The sequence below is a fragment of the Macrobrachium nipponense genome, chromosome 11, assembly GCF_015104395.2.
Source record: "Macrobrachium nipponense isolate FS-2020 chromosome 11, ASM1510439v2, whole genome shotgun sequence".
Lineage (NCBI taxonomy): Eukaryota > Metazoa > Arthropoda > Malacostraca > Decapoda > Palaemonidae > Macrobrachium > Macrobrachium nipponense.
Genome location: NC_061087.1, coordinates 7,132,307 through 7,152,306, shown reverse-complemented (window position 1 = coordinate 7,152,306; position 20,000 = coordinate 7,132,307). Strand labels below are relative to the sequence as shown.

The 20,000-nt window shown below is 38.6% G+C and overlaps 1 protein-coding gene and 1 long non-coding RNA gene across 2 annotated transcripts in view; one reads left to right on the top strand and one right to left on the bottom strand.

The window, feature by feature from the left end:
- Positions 1-3,974, top strand: part of LOC135218813 (uncharacterized) — a 452,114-nt gene extending 448,140 nt beyond the window's left edge. Inside the window, exon 3 of the long non-coding RNA XR_010315377.1 lies at positions 3,485-3,974. This is a non-coding gene — a long non-coding RNA (uncharacterized LOC135218813). The remainder of the gene's footprint in view (positions 1-3,484) is intronic.
- Positions 1-20,000, bottom strand: part of LOC135218724 (homeobox protein six1b-like) — a 154,701-nt gene that overhangs the window by 22,574 nt on the left and 112,127 nt on the right. The gene's annotated exons all lie outside the window — the stretch shown is intronic.

Sequence of the window (20,000 nt, the reverse complement as noted above, 5' to 3'; positions counted from 1 at the left end):
ATAGCCGCATCGAACATTCCTGCACTAGGTTTTTGCCTCTTAACACCGGTAATTTTCGTAGGAAGGTTTTCTAGAAATTAGTTCACAAAATTGAAATTCTGAAGCTTTAGTTTATGCTCTCTCTCTCTCTCTCTCTCTCTCTCTCTCTCTCTCTCTCTCTCTCTCTCTCTCTCTCTCTCTCTCTCATTTTAAGCTCCATCTGCACCTTACCTCTAAATCATTACATACGTAAGGTTAAATAAAATCGAATGAGAATATCTTAGTGTTGAATTAAATCTCTCTCTCTCTCTCTCTCCCGGAAGGTAAAATCACGATAGAACATTAACAAACAAAAGTAATAGATTCATTTATCAGAATTAAAAACAAGAAAGACAGACAGAAAACCTCACTATATAGCAATCCTGATTTGAGCTCTTCAAGGTTAAGCGAACGTGACCCGAAGTAGGTCAGAGAGGTCGAGCAATCTCTGGTTGGAAGCGTTTGTTTCAGAATAACGTAATAACCACTCTTCGGCTTGTAATGGTGATGAACAAATGATTTCGGCGTTTCATTCATTGATAATTTTCGCTAAGGACCAATTTGGCGGACGTGATACCCTGCTCACCGCGCTCTTTAGACAGGAGGTACAAGGCGGTGTTTCAAAGAGAGAGAGAGAGAGAGAGAGAGAGAGAGAGACTGAAAATTAAATTTTAACGAGAGAAAAAGAAATTTTAGAGAGACAGAAAAAAAAAAAAGAAATTTTAAATGAAAAAAGATAAGAACTGTTACACATTCTTTCAGTCAGGGTTACAAAGCGGCTTTTATAAGAAGAGGGCGAGAGCAAGAGCATAAACCTTCTCATATGCCAACGCTTGTGCAGCGTCAACTTTTAATCTTTCTGATTTTAGTATTTTATATAAAAAGCTCGATCTGACACCGAGCTGAGATTGTTAGAGACTTTTCACAGAGGGGAAACTGAAACCAAGTTTGAATATAGATAACTGGCTTCAGCAGCAAATGATATGATTTGATTTTTTTTTATAATTTCCAGTCTGTTGATTATGTATCTTTTTACTTTGTTGAGTCTAAAGGTTTTTTTTTTAACTTTTGCAGAAGCTGAAGATGGGAAAGTGTCCGAAACGTTTTTTACTATATCCCTCATATTTTGTTGATGTTATATTAACAAAAATGGTTGGCTTTTGAGTTATAAGGCGGAGTTTTGAGATAGAGAAACCTAAATCAACAAAAATGAGTTAAAAGGCGGAGTTCGAAGATAGGGAGAGATTCTAGTTAAATGGTGCAAATCGTGAAATGGAAAAATGAACACTTAACAGATTTTTATTTCCTGTTTAGTGTAATTAACTCCGATAGCTTCGGCAGGAGAATGGAAACTTCCTGTAACTCTGGCGGGTGGCAAAGGCGTCGTAAGATTTTAGTGGTTTTCGTGAGGTCACAAGAGGCTTTTTGGACAATTATCGAAACTCCTTAAACGACACAGCAGGTAAAACAGTTTTGTTACGTGAAAGCCAAGGCGAGATCGTATAGTAGAGTTAAACTTGAGAGGGGATTTTAAAAGTTTAAGCAGAGCTAAAAGCTTCTTAGTTGCATAGAATGATCCTTGATTAAAAAAAATTAATACAAATACAGAGACGTTTGTGCATAATCGTATAATATATATATATATATATATATATATATATATATATATATATATATATATATATATATATATACACTCGTATATATAAAATCAGAAAATTCCATGCAACCTCATCGATTATTCTATCGCTCAGTGCAACTGCGATATATCGCGGATGGCATTTAAAAAAAAATCCTTTTATCGAAAGATTGTTGATTAATGATAATTTCCGTACACTTTGCTCAGTCTGAATGATAATCCTGTTAGCACAATGTCCGATTTTTAGACATGGCCGACACTCAAGTCGGGAAAGATAAACACTGCATCTCTCGTGTTTGTTTAAGCGATTTTATTACAACTAAGACAGGAGGAATCCTGTGGATCTTCTTCGTCTTTCCCCTATACCGCACGGAGGCAATTGTCAGAGTTCACTGCGATGTCGGCATTTTGGCAGTTTCGGTTTCGGCCTCTGCTAAGAAGAGGAGTTGGGTGTAGAAATTGAATGGGACGGGAAATTCAATATAAGAGAAGATTGCCAAAACAAAATCGGAGAAAGGGATTTTGAGAAAATACTGAATCAATGAACGGAAGACGATGTAAGTATATAGGAAATCCGTATGAGGAAGAAAAATTAAGCTTAAAATACAGATATATGGATGAATTTATCGTTTGCGTGTACCAACTGATCCACTGAAAACTATATAATTTTCCCAAATCGAAAATTAGACCATTTTCAATATACTCTTAATTTGTGTCTCTTGCTTTTGTATTGCAGAGACTTTTGTTTGCTTATGCAGAGTATTTCAAGCATATGTAGTTCATTCCCAGATGAATACTTGTTGGCATTCTATGCAGACATGTCCTGCTGAAACTGCTTGATCTTACGCAACTACGGGCGCGCGCAAAAAAAAAGGCATTCCACGCATTCATGATAAAGATTATTCATACAAGAAAATCTTCCTCAATCCATGCAGTCGTGTTTATGTCCATATTTATTATTATAATAATAACAATTATGATGATGATGATGATGATGATGATGATGATGATGATGATTATTGGAGAGACAAATTCCGTAGTTATGTAACTGTAAAAAGATAATTTACAATAAAGCTATACAGAGAGCTGTCGAGGATATGTACAGCTTTAAAATGTATTTTATTACAGTTACATAACTGTGAATTTATTTCTCCATTTTAGGACTTAATCTATTTTGAGTATTTTATTATTATTATTATTATTATTATTATTATTATTATTATTATTATTATTATTATTATTATTATTATTATTATAAAACTGCACATTCGATGCATTCCGTAATATAATTATTATTAAAACGCCTGTTATTGCAACCTTTTTGATCTTCTGAGTGAACCCAGGACATGTGTGCAACCCCATGATGAGGAAACCCAATTTGAAGCCAAATCATAATTCAAACATATCTTCGAAGCACTTAGATATACAACAGAAAATGGGCGAGAAAGACAATAGGATATAAAAGTGTAAGGACAAGAGGAATTAAATTTTACGCGCAGAGAACAAAGGAAAATTACACGATGGATCAACATTTCATTTCAGGGTTTGACGAGTTGGAGACAGTAGTAATGTATTCCGGAATGTTTTAGGGTTGCTGCACATACAGAACTTTATGCGTATGTGTTGTGTGGTGTGTAGTATGTGTGCGTGCGCATGAGTGGGGATGTGGTGAAAGTGGAAAGGTCGATCGGACAGTCTGCAATTATTTTTCGTAATATTCATGTGAAAAAAAAAGTTAAAAGCGAATGTATGTTGTGTATATGTGTATTGCATTTAATTTTTCTTAAAAGTCTTTGGAGTAATAAACTTCCTTTTCTGCACTTTCAGGTTCAGGAAAAAATGGACATCACAACCGCCTCCGCCTCCCCCCTCTATTAAACAAAAACACTCTTTCAGACGCCAGTGAATAAAAAACAAAAACAAAAAACACTAAATGTCCCGCAGGGATATGAAAGCTATTTAATAGCTGCAATGCATGAGTGCATCTTCCTTCAACAGCAATATCTTAACTCTGGTAGAAACAGAGTCGTCGCCATACGCTCTTACGAGCACCTGTTCCACTTCCCCGCCCCTACGAGTCGTTTTGTCCCTGGTAAAACGCATAATTCATCCGGCTTATTGCACGGTGCGCCTGATCTGCATTGCAAATGGTACGCGAGGCTCTGTTATGCCTTCGTCGAGATTGCATAGAAAGCAGGAAGCCCTGGGGCTGGGTTTGACCTGTGGTGCTACATGTCACGCGAAGACAAGTGCTCTCTTTAGCAAGTGCTCAAGCGCTCGCTGTTTTAGGGCTTGCAGACTGCGTATATGAGTTATCATGCGTCTTGCTGTTCACCCCCCCCCCCCCCGCCCCGAGTATTTATCCGCACTGTATCTCGTTATTTCTCAAAACAGGAACTTACCCAGTGCGTTTTGGATGTTCAGAATGAGGATTAAAATGATTAACAGACTGACGCTCTGTTACTACTTTTGTCATTTTGTTACTTGTCAGAGGGATTGCCATTCACCATTGTTATGTAACATTAAGTTGAGACTAGTCCATGGCAATAAAATGTTAGTTTTAACAGGTCGATTGTAATTTCCTCTTTTAAGATGGGCATTCTTCAGTATAAATCACTTCTGGAACTGAAACAATTCGCATCTGACTTTTTTTGTTTTGTTTTTTGTTTTTTAGAGGGGAACCAATGAATGTTGCAAGCCAGAGTTTATCAATATGTAGGCGATATTAAAGATACGTTCATAGTTAATTGTTTAGAAGGTAATTCCCCTAAGATAAACATAACGTTATTTAACCGACTGCATCAAATGAAAGAAAATGATGCTAAACATCCTAAAACCACTTAAAAAATTGCGAGTTTCTTTTTGCACCACAAATCGAACCCCGAACCTGAAAGAAGACGACAAAATCCCCATCCTAGTTCCCAGAGGTGATCGAGGACGGTATCGAAGCCTCTTTCCATCGGGTCCGGACACCTGATTCTCCTCCATGAGAACTTCTGGATCAAAGCGTGAGCAACAAATCTTTGGGTGATGGTGTCAGGCTTGTGAGGAGGAGGCAGTGATAACAGTCTTGGTGACATAAATCTTCATTATTTGACTGGAAATTCGTGGTATTATGAGATTACGGAAGAGGCTTCTATTTCTACCTGCTCTCCAGGCGCCTGTCCTCTTTCCATGGTCAGTTGAGCCACCCCCCCCCCCCCTCTCTCTCTTCTCTCTCTCTCTCTCTCTCTCTCTCTCTCTCTCTATATATATATTATATATATATATATATATATATGTATATATATATAATATGTGTTTGTGTGTAATCAGTAACATCGATAGCAAAACTGAAAAGTCAGCTAATTGGTAAATTATATAATGTGACTTGTTAATTCCCGTGTAATTTTGTGTTTATATGGTTTTGAGGACGAAGGTCATGCATGCATATAAATCTAAATTATATCATCATAGATGGCAAAAAAGAAATAAATAAATAAGTACATAAATATGGTGTTCATAATGATCCGCTACATTACTTAACATTCTCTCTCTCTCTCTCTCTCTCTCTCTCTCTCTCTCTCTCTCTCTCTCTCTCTCTCTCTCTCTCTCTCTCTCTCTTGTATACATAGAATGAGACAACGTCCGTAAGTCTTCATGTATATGTTCTTATATTTAGCTTAAATATATTTATATTCAACAAATCAATATAAATTTTTTGTCTGGGTAGTAATTTCTCAAATTTCGAAAATTTTCACGGAGAATAATCCATGCAACTCTTTTTTACTTATATATTTACATACTTATTAGTATTTCAACCTGCAATTCTTCCCCTTTCGACATGTCATGCAATAATAATTTCGATTTTTTTTTTCATTTTCTTCTTCTCCTGCTGATAATGATGACAGAGACATTCTGTTTACGATTTGTAGGATGATGGGTCATGCATGCTAATATTTTCTTCTCGTCAAATTATAACCGTCACAGATGAATAACGCACGAAGGGAAATCGATAGATAATGATGGTTTTATTCAGTCGCGAATGGACGTCGAAAACAAGAAATTAACAAATAAAATGACAACAAAGCGAGGAAAGTCATTTGTTCTTCTTTCGCGCTTGCGTGGAATAAGACATTCTTCGCTTTTAATACGACAGTTACGAGCGTATTAAAGACAAAATTGCCTCCAAATTAGTTCGTTTCTTTCGACTTCGACCTCGCTCCCTCTCGTCCCTGGATGGAATGGAGAATCGGCGGACAAGTCATTTTATTTTTGGGGCTGGATATATTTTCTCTGTTGTGCCGCTGTTGGTTCTCTGGCCTCTTCTGTGGTGGTCCTTCTTCTTTACCTTCTTCTTGTCTTAGTCTGCTTTCTTCTTCCTCTTTGAGTGCCCGGGTCCTATTTCTTCGCCCTTTTCCTCTTTTTCTTGTTATCATTCTTTGCTTTCGCGTATTCATCCTAACTGACCAAAGACATTGCTATTCTAGATTCCACTCTTTTACCTCTTTAAGCTGACTTCGTTGTTCCATTTGATTCTCTCTCTCTCTCTCTCTCTCTCTCTCTCTCTCTCTCTCTCTCTCTCTCTCTCTCTCTCTCTCCCCGCCGTGTATGAGTGAAAAACACTGGGATGAATAAGAATAATGAGAAAGTGACCCGACCGCAGCGTTTTTCATCAATGCATATAAGGCGTCCGTCACAAAGCCGTCTATTTATCGTATTGTTTCGTGAATGCGATGCGTCACTTTTGCAATTTATTGCATCATTGGCATATTAGCTGCTGCAACGATTCTCCTTTCGTCTGATTGCATCTTGATATCGCTGTTGTTTTTGTTGTTGATCTTGTTCTTGTTGTGGGTGTTGACCGTTTTCACATTTTGCTCTCTATATTGCAGGTTCTGTTTGTACCATTTTCCATTTTGGTGATTATTCAGTGTAGGTTATTTATTTTAATTCTACCCTTTTCCATTTTGTTGATTATCCAGTCATTTATTTGTCGTTGTTTGATCCCGATTATCTTTTATTTTGCTTAACCTAATTTTGGTTTCTAATGTTGATGTCTGAAATGATAATGTCTTAGGAATGAGGATTGTATCTGGAGAACGTCGTTGAGAGTGACAAGCTTAATTATTCGAATTGTTTACATCTTGGAAATAATTATGAAATGAACTGCGATCAGATGTCTTCCCTTCGTATTTTTACAAAAATTACCTTAAATATGCATATATTGTATATTGAATTAAATGCGCTAAAGAACATATGAAAAACTGATGCGATATGGGAACAGATTTATGAAACAAAAGGTGGCCAGTCAAGTTGCACGAAAAACATTGCCTGAAATCGCCAAGACTTATACAGGATGACAGAGATAGAATGAAAAAACAATGGAAATAAAAAATAAGAGCAACAATTACAGCAACGAACAGCGTCCCGTGTCACTCAAGTTCTGCGCCGTCCTTTGTAGATGAAGATGACAGACGGAAAGTCCCCTGTCGCCGCCGTTGACAGAGGTGCTTGTCTGTCATAAGTCGGTATTATCCTGAGTGAACGTAAGTACTTCCTGGGCATCACGGTTTGATGGTTGCAGCCCCTCGGCCACGCCCCTTAATCACCAGTTTGGCGGAAGGTACTGAAAAATGACTCTACGGTTGTTAGCAGGTCGTAAATCATGCACATACGCACATACGCCTACGCTCATACACTTTCCAGGACGGTCATATCTCCATCCTTTCCTCCCCCCATCCACACACACACACACACACACACACACACACACACACACAACACACACACACACACAGTGTGGATAATTCTGGAGTACAGAGAGAGAGAAAAGGCACATTGTCTATTTAGATAGGGCGATAACGTCTCAGCGAAATGAAACTTAAAAGTCGAAAGACGAATGGAAAAATAGTTTAGGATTATTTGAGAGATAAGCAGCGAATTATTGCCCGGCGGCTGTGCGAAGGCATGAATGCAACGAGGAACGTGAAAAATGGCAGTTGAAACGAAAACAACAGGAAGTTTCAACCCTTTGTCGAGCAGTCGTATATAGTGTTCCAGTTTCTCTCTGACAGCTACATTATCTTTGTCACCCATTCTATACCTGACGGGTAGATTATCTTACAGTTTTCCAATTTTTTTGCTGACAGGTAGACTATCTTATAGTCTTCCACTTTCCTAAGAATTTTATTATCTTGTTCTGGCAATTTCACATCTACCTGTTAGATTAGAAGTTGATACGTCTTCCGGCGGAATGGATTTGTAAACTGAAATTGAGTGATAATAAAACAATTAACCATAAAAGAATTAATAATAAATGAAAAACGATGGATGCGAACATCTCTTGAAGAACTTTAAAGTATTTTAAGAGGATTATATTTTTGTAAACTATTCAGTAACAATGTTTTAAATGTTCTCGAAATTGTTAAGAGCACTGCCGTAAACCCTTAATTAGATGTAATGAGAGAATTTTCGATGAATAAAAGAGATGACCAAATACACTCATAAAATAAAAAAAATTTTTGTAAATTATCGTTTTTATTCATTGGCGTTTGGATTCGCAGTAAAGGAAGGATGTGTCACCTTTCTAATCATAGTTAAAGCGTTATAATGAAACGAATGTGCCTGCTTGAAAAAGATCGGTGAGGTTATTGAGAGAGAGAGAGAGAGAGAGAGAGAGAGAGAGAGGAACAATGGAAATTTTGGTACGCGTTCATTCTTTCCTTCGTTGGTCATATATATATATATATATATATATATATATATATATATATATATGTGTGTGTGTGTGTGTGTGTGTGTGTGTGTGTGTGTGTTACATGAAAATATATTAATTCCGAGGTAGAGCGAATTAATTATTAAAGGACATTTGTAGCTCGAATAATTTATATGAATCACGTTGATGTGATATTTATTATAATATATATATATAATATATATATATATATATATATATATATATATATATATATATATAGTATATATATAGAGAGAGAGAGAGAGAGAGAGAGAGAGAGAGAGAGAGAGAGAGAGAGGCGGTGGGTGGTTAGCGGAAAGAGATTTTTCATCATAAGGTGAATTGTGTTGACCTGCCAAGATTTTACGGAAGAAAGAGAAAGAGAAAGAAAGAGAGAAGGCAAGACGGGGCTAATGAATAAGCAGACTGACAATATATAACAAGAATCAAACTTAACAAGAACAATTTAAAAAGGGTAGAAGGACAGCGAGGCGACATCCTGCAAAATGATTTACTGTTTTTTTTTAAAGATAATGAAGAAAAGGTAGAAATTCTGATCAACTAAATGCGACCTCCACTATCGACGCCAAAAGGGCTATAGTAAGAATATGAAGCAAATGGAGAACCAGGAAGTCATGGAAAACTATTCATTACAAAGTCCACGGTTCAATTTGTACAGATAGGCTCTCGCTTCCTGTTCGGGAAAGTGATATTTGGAGCGGAGTCCCACAGATACAGGCGGTGGAAGGATGTCGAAAACGTGTCTATAAATATCGTTCAATAGCTGTAATTGAGGTTAGGACGACCCTCGAATTCCCTCCGTCTTTTCCCCGTATTCTCTTTTGACTTACCTGTCTTTTTCTTTCTCCCATTCTCTTCTCATTTATTCTCAGCCCTCCCTGTCGCTTCGCTTTCTCTACCCTCTCTTCTGACTCTGTTGTCGGAACGGTCGGATCGACCTCCTCTCGTCACCGGTTCACAAATATTCATATTGTCCCTTTTGCGATTGTTCTTCCCACCCAGCCCCCCTCCCCCCGGCACTGCCGTTTTAAAGAAGTTACCCTTTGTTTTTTATGCTTTCGCATTAACGTACTCTTTTAGACCCATGTCAGTTACTGGCTCGTTCATTGTCGCCCTTTCTTTCAGCTCTCAACCTTTCTTTTCGACTCCTGAGCGCTTACGTATCTGTCGCATTCACCTCACTAAACCCTACCCCCCCCCCCCCCCCCCCCTCGCCGAAACATAAAACACCTTGTGATCGGCCTTTTCCACCTTCGATTCTAACCAGTTGCAGCCTCTTTTAGTGAATTACTGGCGTCTCCTGTTTGAAATCTCTATTGAAACATCTCACCAACGGAGCATTTCCTTTTGTTTCATCGGAGGGGAATCCTGGGAGATCGATTAGATTTAACCCTATATCTCCTCCTCCTCCTCCTCCTCCTCTTCTTCTTCTTCTTCTTCTTCTTCAGTCACATAAATATCCTCGAACGCCGTCACAACGGGGAGTACATTTCCGGTACAACTGTCCCTTTTAGTACAATTTTGTAACCTGCAGGATTTTTCCGTAAGACGTACCATCTCCTTACAAAGGTTAATCTCCGAGTACCTGGGATTAGATTGTCATAATTTGACAGCTGGGAGTGTATGGATGTGCGTGTGTAGACTTGAAGGTATGCATATGTGAGAGAGAGAGAGAGAGAGAGAGAGAGAGAGAGAGATATGGAAGGTTAAATATCTTTTTTTTTGTGTGTGTGTGTGGTTGTTACAGCATATGGTTCAATTTACACAAGTAAACGTATCTGATATAGGGAGGTGCGCTAGGAAAATAATAAACAACTCCAAATTAAGTCATTCATACTCATCGCTCACGTCGACCCATACATATATATATTATATATATATATATATATATATATATATATATATATATATTGTGTGTGTGTGTGCGTGTGTTTAGAAAATAAGACTTATCATATGTAGTCATTTGGTTACTTTTTTTTGTTAGGGTAATTTTTCCAGAAGGCATTCCTTTGCATAACTATGGTACGTGAGATAATGTTAGCAGCTGTCATACTTTATATGGTGTGGGGGAGGGTTGCTTGTGGCAAAGGGAGAACTAGGAGCCGGTAACAACGTTGTTGACGAACCTTCTTATCTGCAGAGAACAAAGCGGCTGATGTTTTCGAGATTCTTTATGCGTACATACATTATATATATATCAGTAAAAAGCTGGAACTCACCTATCCTATGATATCGTTCAGCTAAAAAGGATGTAACTTTGCTAGCGGTAAGTTTTAAAGTAATTATGCTTACTAAATAACTAGACATGACAAAGGCTGTTGTCCTCTTTTCCTGTGGAATAAAAGATGTTACATGTGTTATGGTGAATGCTGTGTTTGGGGTAATGAGGCTTTATACTATTAATGTTTTGTAATAGAAGCACGTCTGAACTGGAATACTTGGCACGCTTATAACGAATTAATTGAAAATATATTTCATTTATTTCCTGGAATATACAATTTCCACGAAGAATTCACTCCAAATTCAACTTCGTTTCCCTATCTGGCCAGTATACTGCTCAGAAATACCTGTTTGGTGAACTAAACAGCTGGTTATCCCTTCAAATTGGAAAGCAGGCGCCTGGTATACCTAGGGAAAGAACTCCAGAATGTCAACGTCTCTAACTCTGTGAACTCGAGTACTTGTTTCCCGAAGTCCTTATTGCTAAGTAGACACACCATACCTTTTGGGGCGTTGCACCTTATCGCGTCTTCATGTCGCATTAGTTCATTTGCCTGTGACGTCAGATGAAAAGTTGTGTACATCATCGCTAATTGGTTTGTTTCCGAAGTTCGTCGTACCGTGCGGTCAAGTGTTGCCTGAAGCCCCGTGGTCCCCCTGTCAGACTCGAGTGTGGGTAAGTGTTATTTGTTGTCACAAACAGTAATCTTGCGTTAATTGTTATCAGAGATAATTCATGTTATTTATTCCGCACCGACTCACAAACACTTACTCCTCCCGTCCCCTTCCCAAACAAGCAAGCAGTCTTTCGTAGGCTCGTAGCCTCTACGTCAGTTATGTGATGTTCATCTCGCTTCCTTAATTTGGACACCCTTTTCATTTCTTGTTTATCTCTTTAAAATTTTGTTAAAATATTCTAAAAAATAAATTTAATGGGGATAGCTATGAACTCTGAAGAAAAGTTTTTTTTTGTCTTAATTGGGTTAATAGTGTTTCCCTTAAGGCCAAGGTTTATTACGTGCATACGGTACATACCAGAAGCAGGAATGAAGTTTTGTGCACTATACGCATCCATAGAAGTATACGTGTGTATAGCCCATGTATAAACACACAGTGCACAACTAACTATTTTAAAGGGTGGCTCTGTGGTGATGAAAACTATTGTATTTCTACCATGGCTTTTGGATTAGCTTGCCTAGCAAATGTCATTTTCCACACTTGTATGAATATTCTGAATGTGTTCAATGTCCCCGTAACTTTTGGGATTTAAATTCGTGTCATAAGTCCCTCACAGGTCTTGATCTAATTCCTCCACATTTTCTTATATCATGATGATGATGATGATGATGATGATGATGATGATGTCAATATTCAACATTTCATAAATGCAAGATATAAGTAAATTAGTTTAAATCTGAGTTAGGCGTTTTTTGAGGTAAAGGAAACACCTTGAACAATATGATGTTGATTGGCTATAATTGTCATTGCCTTGTTACCGCCAGTATTAACTTCAGAACAAAACGTTAAGATACAGCTTTTCCGTCAGACCTCCTGAAGGCCACACACACACACAGGCACGCATATACCCAGGCCCTCCCATAAGGCAACTAATCAATAGAATAATAACTACAGAAAGAAAAAGGGGCTTTTGGAAACAACTTTCCATCCAAGTTTTCCCTCGAGGCAATGGGGCCATCGGCATAAAGGCAGCCCATTCCCTCGACCTCCCCAAGAAAAACCAGCTCTTTGACCCCCTTCCATAAAGGTGAATTTGTCGTGGCCTCAACCTCCCCATGCCTGTCGGCTGACAGATAATGAGGCGAGATCCCGCGAACACGATCGGGTGTCAAACACTATGCAATTCGATATCAATTCCACATTATTTGGCCTCAGAGGCTATTCGATTCCATCTTAGACCTCCCCGGGTCCCAAATATATAATTTCTCCGACGTAAGAAGAAGCAACTTCAGAGATGGGTGTCTTTAAAAAAAAAAATCAAGGAAATTGCTACAGTTAAATCCGGCATATGTTCTGTTTTCCCGTAATGTTAATACAGTATATTCTGACCAACCGCCGTTTAAACAGAAAATTGGGTCATCATTCTCAGAAGTTGGTTCTCCTCTTATTTCAATTCATTGTTACCCTGGGGTGAAATGTAGCAGATTTTTAAAGAAATGTTTGTAGAACTGTTGAAGAATTGCAGTGCACAGCGACCTTGCCGATTGAGTGAGATCTCGGCAGAGATTGAAAAGCGAACGCAGGTAATTTCCACCTCCCTTCGGGTTTATGCATGATCCAAGGGTCTTCATTATCCGGCATTAAAACTACAGGTGCGTCACTCACTATAATACAATTCATGTACGTCTGTTTTTTTATTTTAAATTTTTTTTTCCTCCGCAATATCATAATTTTTCTGGTCTGAAATTATAGCGCTATACGTTTTCATTGGTAACAGCGAGCTGCGTTTGGTTATTTGAACATAGTTGATTTTAAGTAATACTGCATTTTTACTTTTTGGAGTATGAATTACGCCATATTTTTGCTTCAAAGGTCGTTTCACTGTGTGTTCCTCATAGTCGTCGTTTATTACTTACTGGAATTTGAAGGATATTATAAGCTTTTCTGTAAGTGGGGGTAGTCATATTTGGTTTCCTCGCGTTGTGTAGAAAGAAAAATTTCTCAGCATTTAGTCATATGTATGTATGTATGTATGTATGTATGTATGTATGTATGTATGTATAAGTACAGGAAAGACTTGAGTGGCGAAATTTCCCAGAGGCCGTTTAAGTCACGCGGCCGATGATGGTATGTGTAAATGTATACACATGATATTATGCATATACAGTATATGTACTACATTTAATTAATTTTTATAATCTTAATTTTTTTTTTTTAGGAGGGCGGGAGTGGGTTGGGGGCATTAGTTGTTTTTCAACCTACTGAAAACTTCTAATTCTTGTGATTTTATACCGTTACTTTTTCCTCGCTTTTCATTCTCTTACGTACCCTCAGTGATGATGACCTTAACAGCGCATTTTTGTTACCCGACAAATGAGAAATCTTTCCTGAATTTCACCTGAGGGTTTTATCACATCAGTATGAAATCTTGAATCGTTCCTTTCCGGCACGTGATCCATTTCACCCACAATTATGTATGTAACTGCCGTAGCTCTGCTTGTTGAAAAAAAAAAAAGTTTTCTTCTTAGTAATAGTATGTTCGAATGTATTTATTACCATTTTGTCTGATAATTTTAGATGTAGTTTCTTCCGCCAGTCAAGTTGGGCTTAGTTAAAGTATTCACCCTTTAAGCCTGTGTCAATTTGTGTGGTCTGTCTGCTCACAAGTATTCATGGAAGGTTTCTGGTCCTGAATTTCAGTGATATTTCGTAGAGAGAAGTTAGATTGATTTAGAAACGGATACGAAAGTGGGTCCGAGAATTTTTTTTTTGTTTTTTTCCTCTTGTGAGCAGGTGAGGGAGGGAGGGAGGGAGGGAGGGAGGGAGGGCGGGCACGTGTGAAAATTTGTGCTCTAAGACTTTTAAAGGTTTTTTTTTTTTTCCGACAGTTTCCCCTGATGTTTGGGAGAGTAGCATGAATAAGGTAGGTTATTAGGGTCCTTTTACACTTACCAAGAATGATGCGAACCGAGTTCGAATGCGATTCAAGTATTGTAGAACAACTCTTATTTCCTCTTAGCAAGGGGATGCGGTAGTTAAAACAGGCTGCTCTCTTTTATTTTCGACCAATTAAAGAGTTAAAATGTTTGCGTCTCGGGAAAAAAAAAAAAAAAAAAGACTTGAACACGAGCAAGAAAGATAAACGGAAAAGTAGGGAAAATATCTTTCGGACCACGTGATTGAAAGAAAAAGAGAGAGGCTAAACATACTCGAATATCGTCCTTTAGAAAAACAGTAACCATCTAACCAATTACAGGAGGTTCGAGTAACATGTTGAGACAGAAGGACAGAAAGAAACGGCACCTTCATTGGCATACCCAGACCCACATCCCGTCTCATCTCCCCCCCCCCCCCTCCCCTCTCTCTCTCTCTCTCTCTCTCTCTCTCTCTCTCTCTCTCTCTCTCTCTCTGTGGGTATGGCTGGCTTGGCTAAATCATTCGATAGTAACTGTGTTAACGATGTCCGTAGCGTTGCATAGCTTTGTAAACAGCTCTGTTTGTTTTATTTTTTTAATCAATAGGTTCCCTTGGATATCTTATCTGAAGTTGTGAGTTACACAAGTTACGCTATCAACAGGCTAAAGTTCGACAGTAAACTTTCACCAAAGAATACGATCATAGTACAGGGTTAAGGGAATAGAGTCACTGCCATACATATTCGAAACTTCTCGATTCATCTCGTTTGCGTTGATTTTTTTATATACAAATTTTAATGCTCATGTTTGGTAAAAGGAGATACTATAAATAACATTTTCTGTTAGTTATGTATATGGATTATAGGTTTTTCATTTCATTCTCACATTTCCTGAAGTAATCTTTAATTTTTTCATGTGAAACCGATTTCTTCTGACAGAATTTAAAGTAAATCCATGCAAGGTCCAGTGATCATAAAACAACTCGTTTGTAGTGACCCCAAACTCTTAACACTAATAGAGTTGAGACTAAAGTAACTTTTGCAACGATGGACTCCTTTTAATCTAAGGGGTCTTCCTCTTTTGACCCCATAATGGTTTCTAACATCCATTCTGTCGATGCTCTGTAAAGCGGGACACTTAATGTCACGGAGGTTTCCCCAATTAAAAGATTCTTATACCGTGCGTAATTTTTATTTTTGTTTTTACTTGTGAAACTCGAAGGGCCGTTCTTGTTTTGTTTTTTTTTATATGTAAAAAAGGCTTAACTAAGAAATAAGGAAGGTAATGGCCTCCATTGAACGTCTAGACTCTAGACTGCTCAGAGAACAATCATGACAAAGCCGCCGGTTTACGTTGACACCGGTTTATTTCCTTCCTGAACGCATACGTTGAGTTCTCTGTAGGTTTGCTTTGAGTATTTGATTTTCTTCTTATGTAGTTCATGCAGAAAATCTCTGGTTATGGTTATGATGCCCAATTTCCCCTCGGTATCTGTACAAAATAATGAAGGACCGTAGTAGTCAACTAAACTTTTTTTTATAGGGAAGAAGTGTTTATGTCATGTGTTACAATATGATATTTTTCCATTGGAATGGTACGATTATTTAATACAGTCAGTTCCATTGTCAATGATCTGCTGTGATTGAATTAAACCGTTATCAAGGGATAAATGTAGTTCTGTGAACGCAACCGTCCCAAATCTCCTTTGCCTATGCAGGAAGAGTCTCGGGTCTCGACTGAAATGTCTTTCGCCCTCGGTATTTCACACCGCTCATGTGCCAGGTATTTTTACGCACGTAAGCTTTTGGAAATGCCTCCCTAAAGCCCTCGCTGTTATTTGACCGCGAGTTCGGAGTAAATTTACCTTTTTTTCTTTCAATTCTTTTGGTCTGTGGGAGAGGGAGGAGGATAAACTGTGATCTTATCACCGAGTTTGTCTTCGGAGACAGATGGACAAGGCAGGGGAAACTCCTTGGATTTGTAATCAACTGCCGCCTAGTCTTAAGACAAGATACTTTTCTTCCCCCCCCCCCCCCCCTCTCTCTCTCTCTTCTCTCTCTCTCTCTCAAAGAGAGGGTGTCCTTTTAGTTACTCAGTGTGTGTTGTATTTTTTTTATAAAATATATATGAAGATTTCTAATTAAACGTCCTAATTAAGCAAGTGCCTATGCTTTTGTTGCTCTGGTCCTATGCCAGCACGGGCACTTGCTTTTAGAGTAGCCGTTGATATTTCCAGGTTATTATCGCTGAAACGAAAACCAGTATTCAGAAATAAGTGTAAATGCAGATATAGGTAACAATAAGGATTTCTAGGGCAATTAAGAACTGTTTCCACTCTCCCTTCCCATTAGAAAAAAAAAAAGTCACAATTAACTCTTTGCTTTCGTCTGTCTAAGAGGCACAAAATATCGTGTAGATTAGTAAAGGTTGGATAGAGAGATTCACCCCATTTGACATTAATGGTTTTCACATGAGGACCACTCGATTTGATACATGTGTTAAATGTGTGTCCTGAGTCATTCAATTAATTGCGTTTTCTCTCTCTCTCTCTCTCTCTCTCTCTCTCTCTCTCTCTCTCTCTCTCTCTGTGTATGTGTGTGTGTGTGCATTAAAATCAACCGCCTTCCCCAGTACCGGGAGAATACTGAATGAGACATGGAAGTTTTTGTGGCAGAGACTGATAATGTCTACCGCTGTTTGAACACCTCTGTTTCCAACCTACTGCGTTAATAGCCCCGTAAAACTCCAAGACGATGCCCGGGTATGTGTGCATCATGCGACGAATCTAAGGTTGAGAGAAGAAAAAGTCAAGCATTTGCTTGAAAAGTGCAATAATGAGCTTCTTGAAACCAAACATTCTTTTTATATTTAGGGTTTTTTTTATTTGTTCAACGGCAACGTCTAACCTTTCGAGTTGTTGTCTACCTTGGAAAATTTTCGCCTTTTATTTATCTAACATAAAACGCTGCGGCATTTTAAGTCTACTTCACTCCTGAGAACCTCGTAGTGTAAAGTGTCAATTGGTTCGTTGGATAGATGGCTTTCGATTTACTCCTGTCCATCAATGCCAGGCCGGATCGAGCCGTTGATTCGTCTTCTTTCAAGAGACTTATTTGTCGAGTGATTTGATCGTCACCCATCTGAGCAATTAAGCTCGCGCCCCATTTTGCTAAGAAGCCATTATAATAATAAAGCCTTCCCGCAACAATGGTGGTTACACATAGTTACAGAAAGTGAGCGAATATGCTCGAGCTGTCACTGTCAATGACTATTCTTCTTAAGAGCGGGAAGACGAAGAAGACGAAGACGTAGAAGTCGGAAAGAGTCGTAAACAATCCGGCCCACAGATGGCGCTGTGGGATCGAGGGGCATTCGGGAGGGTGTTTGAATGCATGTTTGTCGGGTTTAATTGTCCGTGACTCAATTATCGCAGAGAGTGTTTTTGTTCTTTACGGGATGATTGGCATGTGTGGAACCATGTGGTTGGAGTGTATCAGACTGTGATTTTTAAGCGTTCTTATCTCGACGACGTGAGTCATAAATCGGAAGTCTCCACAAAAATTCTTGTTTTGAATTCCTGGATTGTTTGGTGATTCCCTATGAATCGATGAAATTCAGTGCAACTTAAGGCGAGGTCTTGAGCCTGCAGTTTTTATTCATGTATTGATTGATTAATTTTAAAAGGTCCTCTTCTTGGTAGGATGGTCTTGTATTCATAAGACACCACTGCAGTAAGAAATAAAGCATCTCTTGTTCAGTATAATAAAAAAAAAACTCCTCTTGATTCCGTCTAACCTTTTCGTAGCTGCCCTAATGTTGGGCATGTATTTTTTTTAATATACCATCATGATGTAGTCACTCAGGGAGCTTTGTCTCTCCCGTAGTATTATTTCTGGTGCATGTAGCTGGGGTTTTGTGGCCCGGACGGTCATTCTTTATAACGTGAACGTAAATTTAAGCTGAGAAATGAATTGCAGATGCCAAGTATGAAGCGAATCTGTTCTGTCTTCTTCTTCGTGTGCCACCCGCGTATATAATGGAGGGCTCCAGAGAAGTGGCGCTCCTTTCAGAGTTATGAGAAGCAGATGAGGGATTCCCTATTTCATGCGTTCACCCACTTCATATATTTTCTCGGCTTCAACACAATTTTATGTATTCGAGAAAATATAGTCTGCACGCACTGTATAAGTCTTGATATGTAAATCCATGTATGTGCAGCCTGCCACGAACGTTTTAATATTAATGAGGATTAATCTGGTTGCGGGGTGGATGTGGGGGGGGAGGGGGAAAGCTTTTTCACCTCGATTTTGTCATTAGAGAATATCAGTGGTTAGTAACAGCAATTTGGTAATGGGAATATTCGAAATGAGACTAGGTCCGTGTAAGTGATTGTGTGGGATTTTCCACTTTTCGTGACAGCCCTTGAACTTCATTTGGTCTTGTCTCCTCTGGGAAGAAGCAACAGTTTCTGCTTGAAAGGCAAAACAACACTGACACCCTTTTTTTCCATCTCACTAATCTGAAGTAATTGTCACGTTCTCCAAAGCCTTTTAAATCTCGGCAGTAGTTGCTTCTATGTTTCACCTGCCTTAGTTACTTGCTCTCTGCTAACGCCACCCCCTTCTCCTCACCTGTACCCATTCCCCTCATCCTCTCATCCCTTCTCGTCCTCCCCCCACCCCCACATCCCCCCCCCCCTTCTGCCTGAGAAGATGCATGTAGCTCGCAAGTGTTTAATGTCACATGTGGACGCATTCTGCTAATTCTCTTGTCTTTGAAAACTTCAAGGGTATAAGTCTGATCCCTAACAACCCTCCTTTCCCCTTCAGAGTCTCATTCCGCGAGTAAATCTGTCCCTCAAAGCATTATTATAAATGTTTCCTTCGAGTCTGTCACTGGTGACTAAATAATCCATTTGATGTGCAGGAAACTAAAAGGGTTTCTCGGTTTGTGCTCTCCGTGTGGGTGTGGTACGATGTAAAAACATGGTATTTATAATGAACTGGATATATATATATATATATATATATATATATATATATATATATTGATAGATAGATATAGATATATGCAAATGCATATGTATGTTCATATACGTGAAGTAATATTATTCCTATTTTAGGTAGTCAAACGTACAAATCACTGTTTTTTATGGTTATTGTTTCTCTTGATTATGCCAGCAGTTAAAAGTGTTCGTGAATGCATACACATAAACAATAACCTAAGTAAGGTTTTATATGCCTCTTTAAGAAAATAACTTGTTTATCAATTTACCGATATTCTATCGATATTCTGCCTCACATTCAAATACCGTTACCTCATAAACTGACTTTAGCTTAAGCCACAATTCCGTCCTTATCCACTACTTCAGATGTTTCGTCTTGTCCTTGCATATCTCTGAAATATTTTATTAATTCCTGCCCCTTATTAAAAAAATAATATAAAAAAATAGATGAGGCATGGAAGGCGAGGAAGCTTTCTATTTCCATAATGATTTCTCTGACAAATGCCCTTGAGTTACGAGAAAATTTGCGGTTTTCATGAACACAGGAGGAAGGGGTGGCAGAAAGTTATAGCGGCTGTTACGGTGCTTGCCAAGGTAGCTTAGTAGTAGTCCTGAAAAGGGCGGTTGGGGAAGAGGGAATTCAGAACTAGGGGTAGGAGGGGACGGGAAGGGGACTAAAGGTGAGGTGGTATTTAGGGGATGGGCCGGGGGGTTGCGTGAGAAGTGTTTGGCAAGACGTTATCGCGGTTTTTACGATGCATTAGTTCACGGTTTTGACAAGATGGT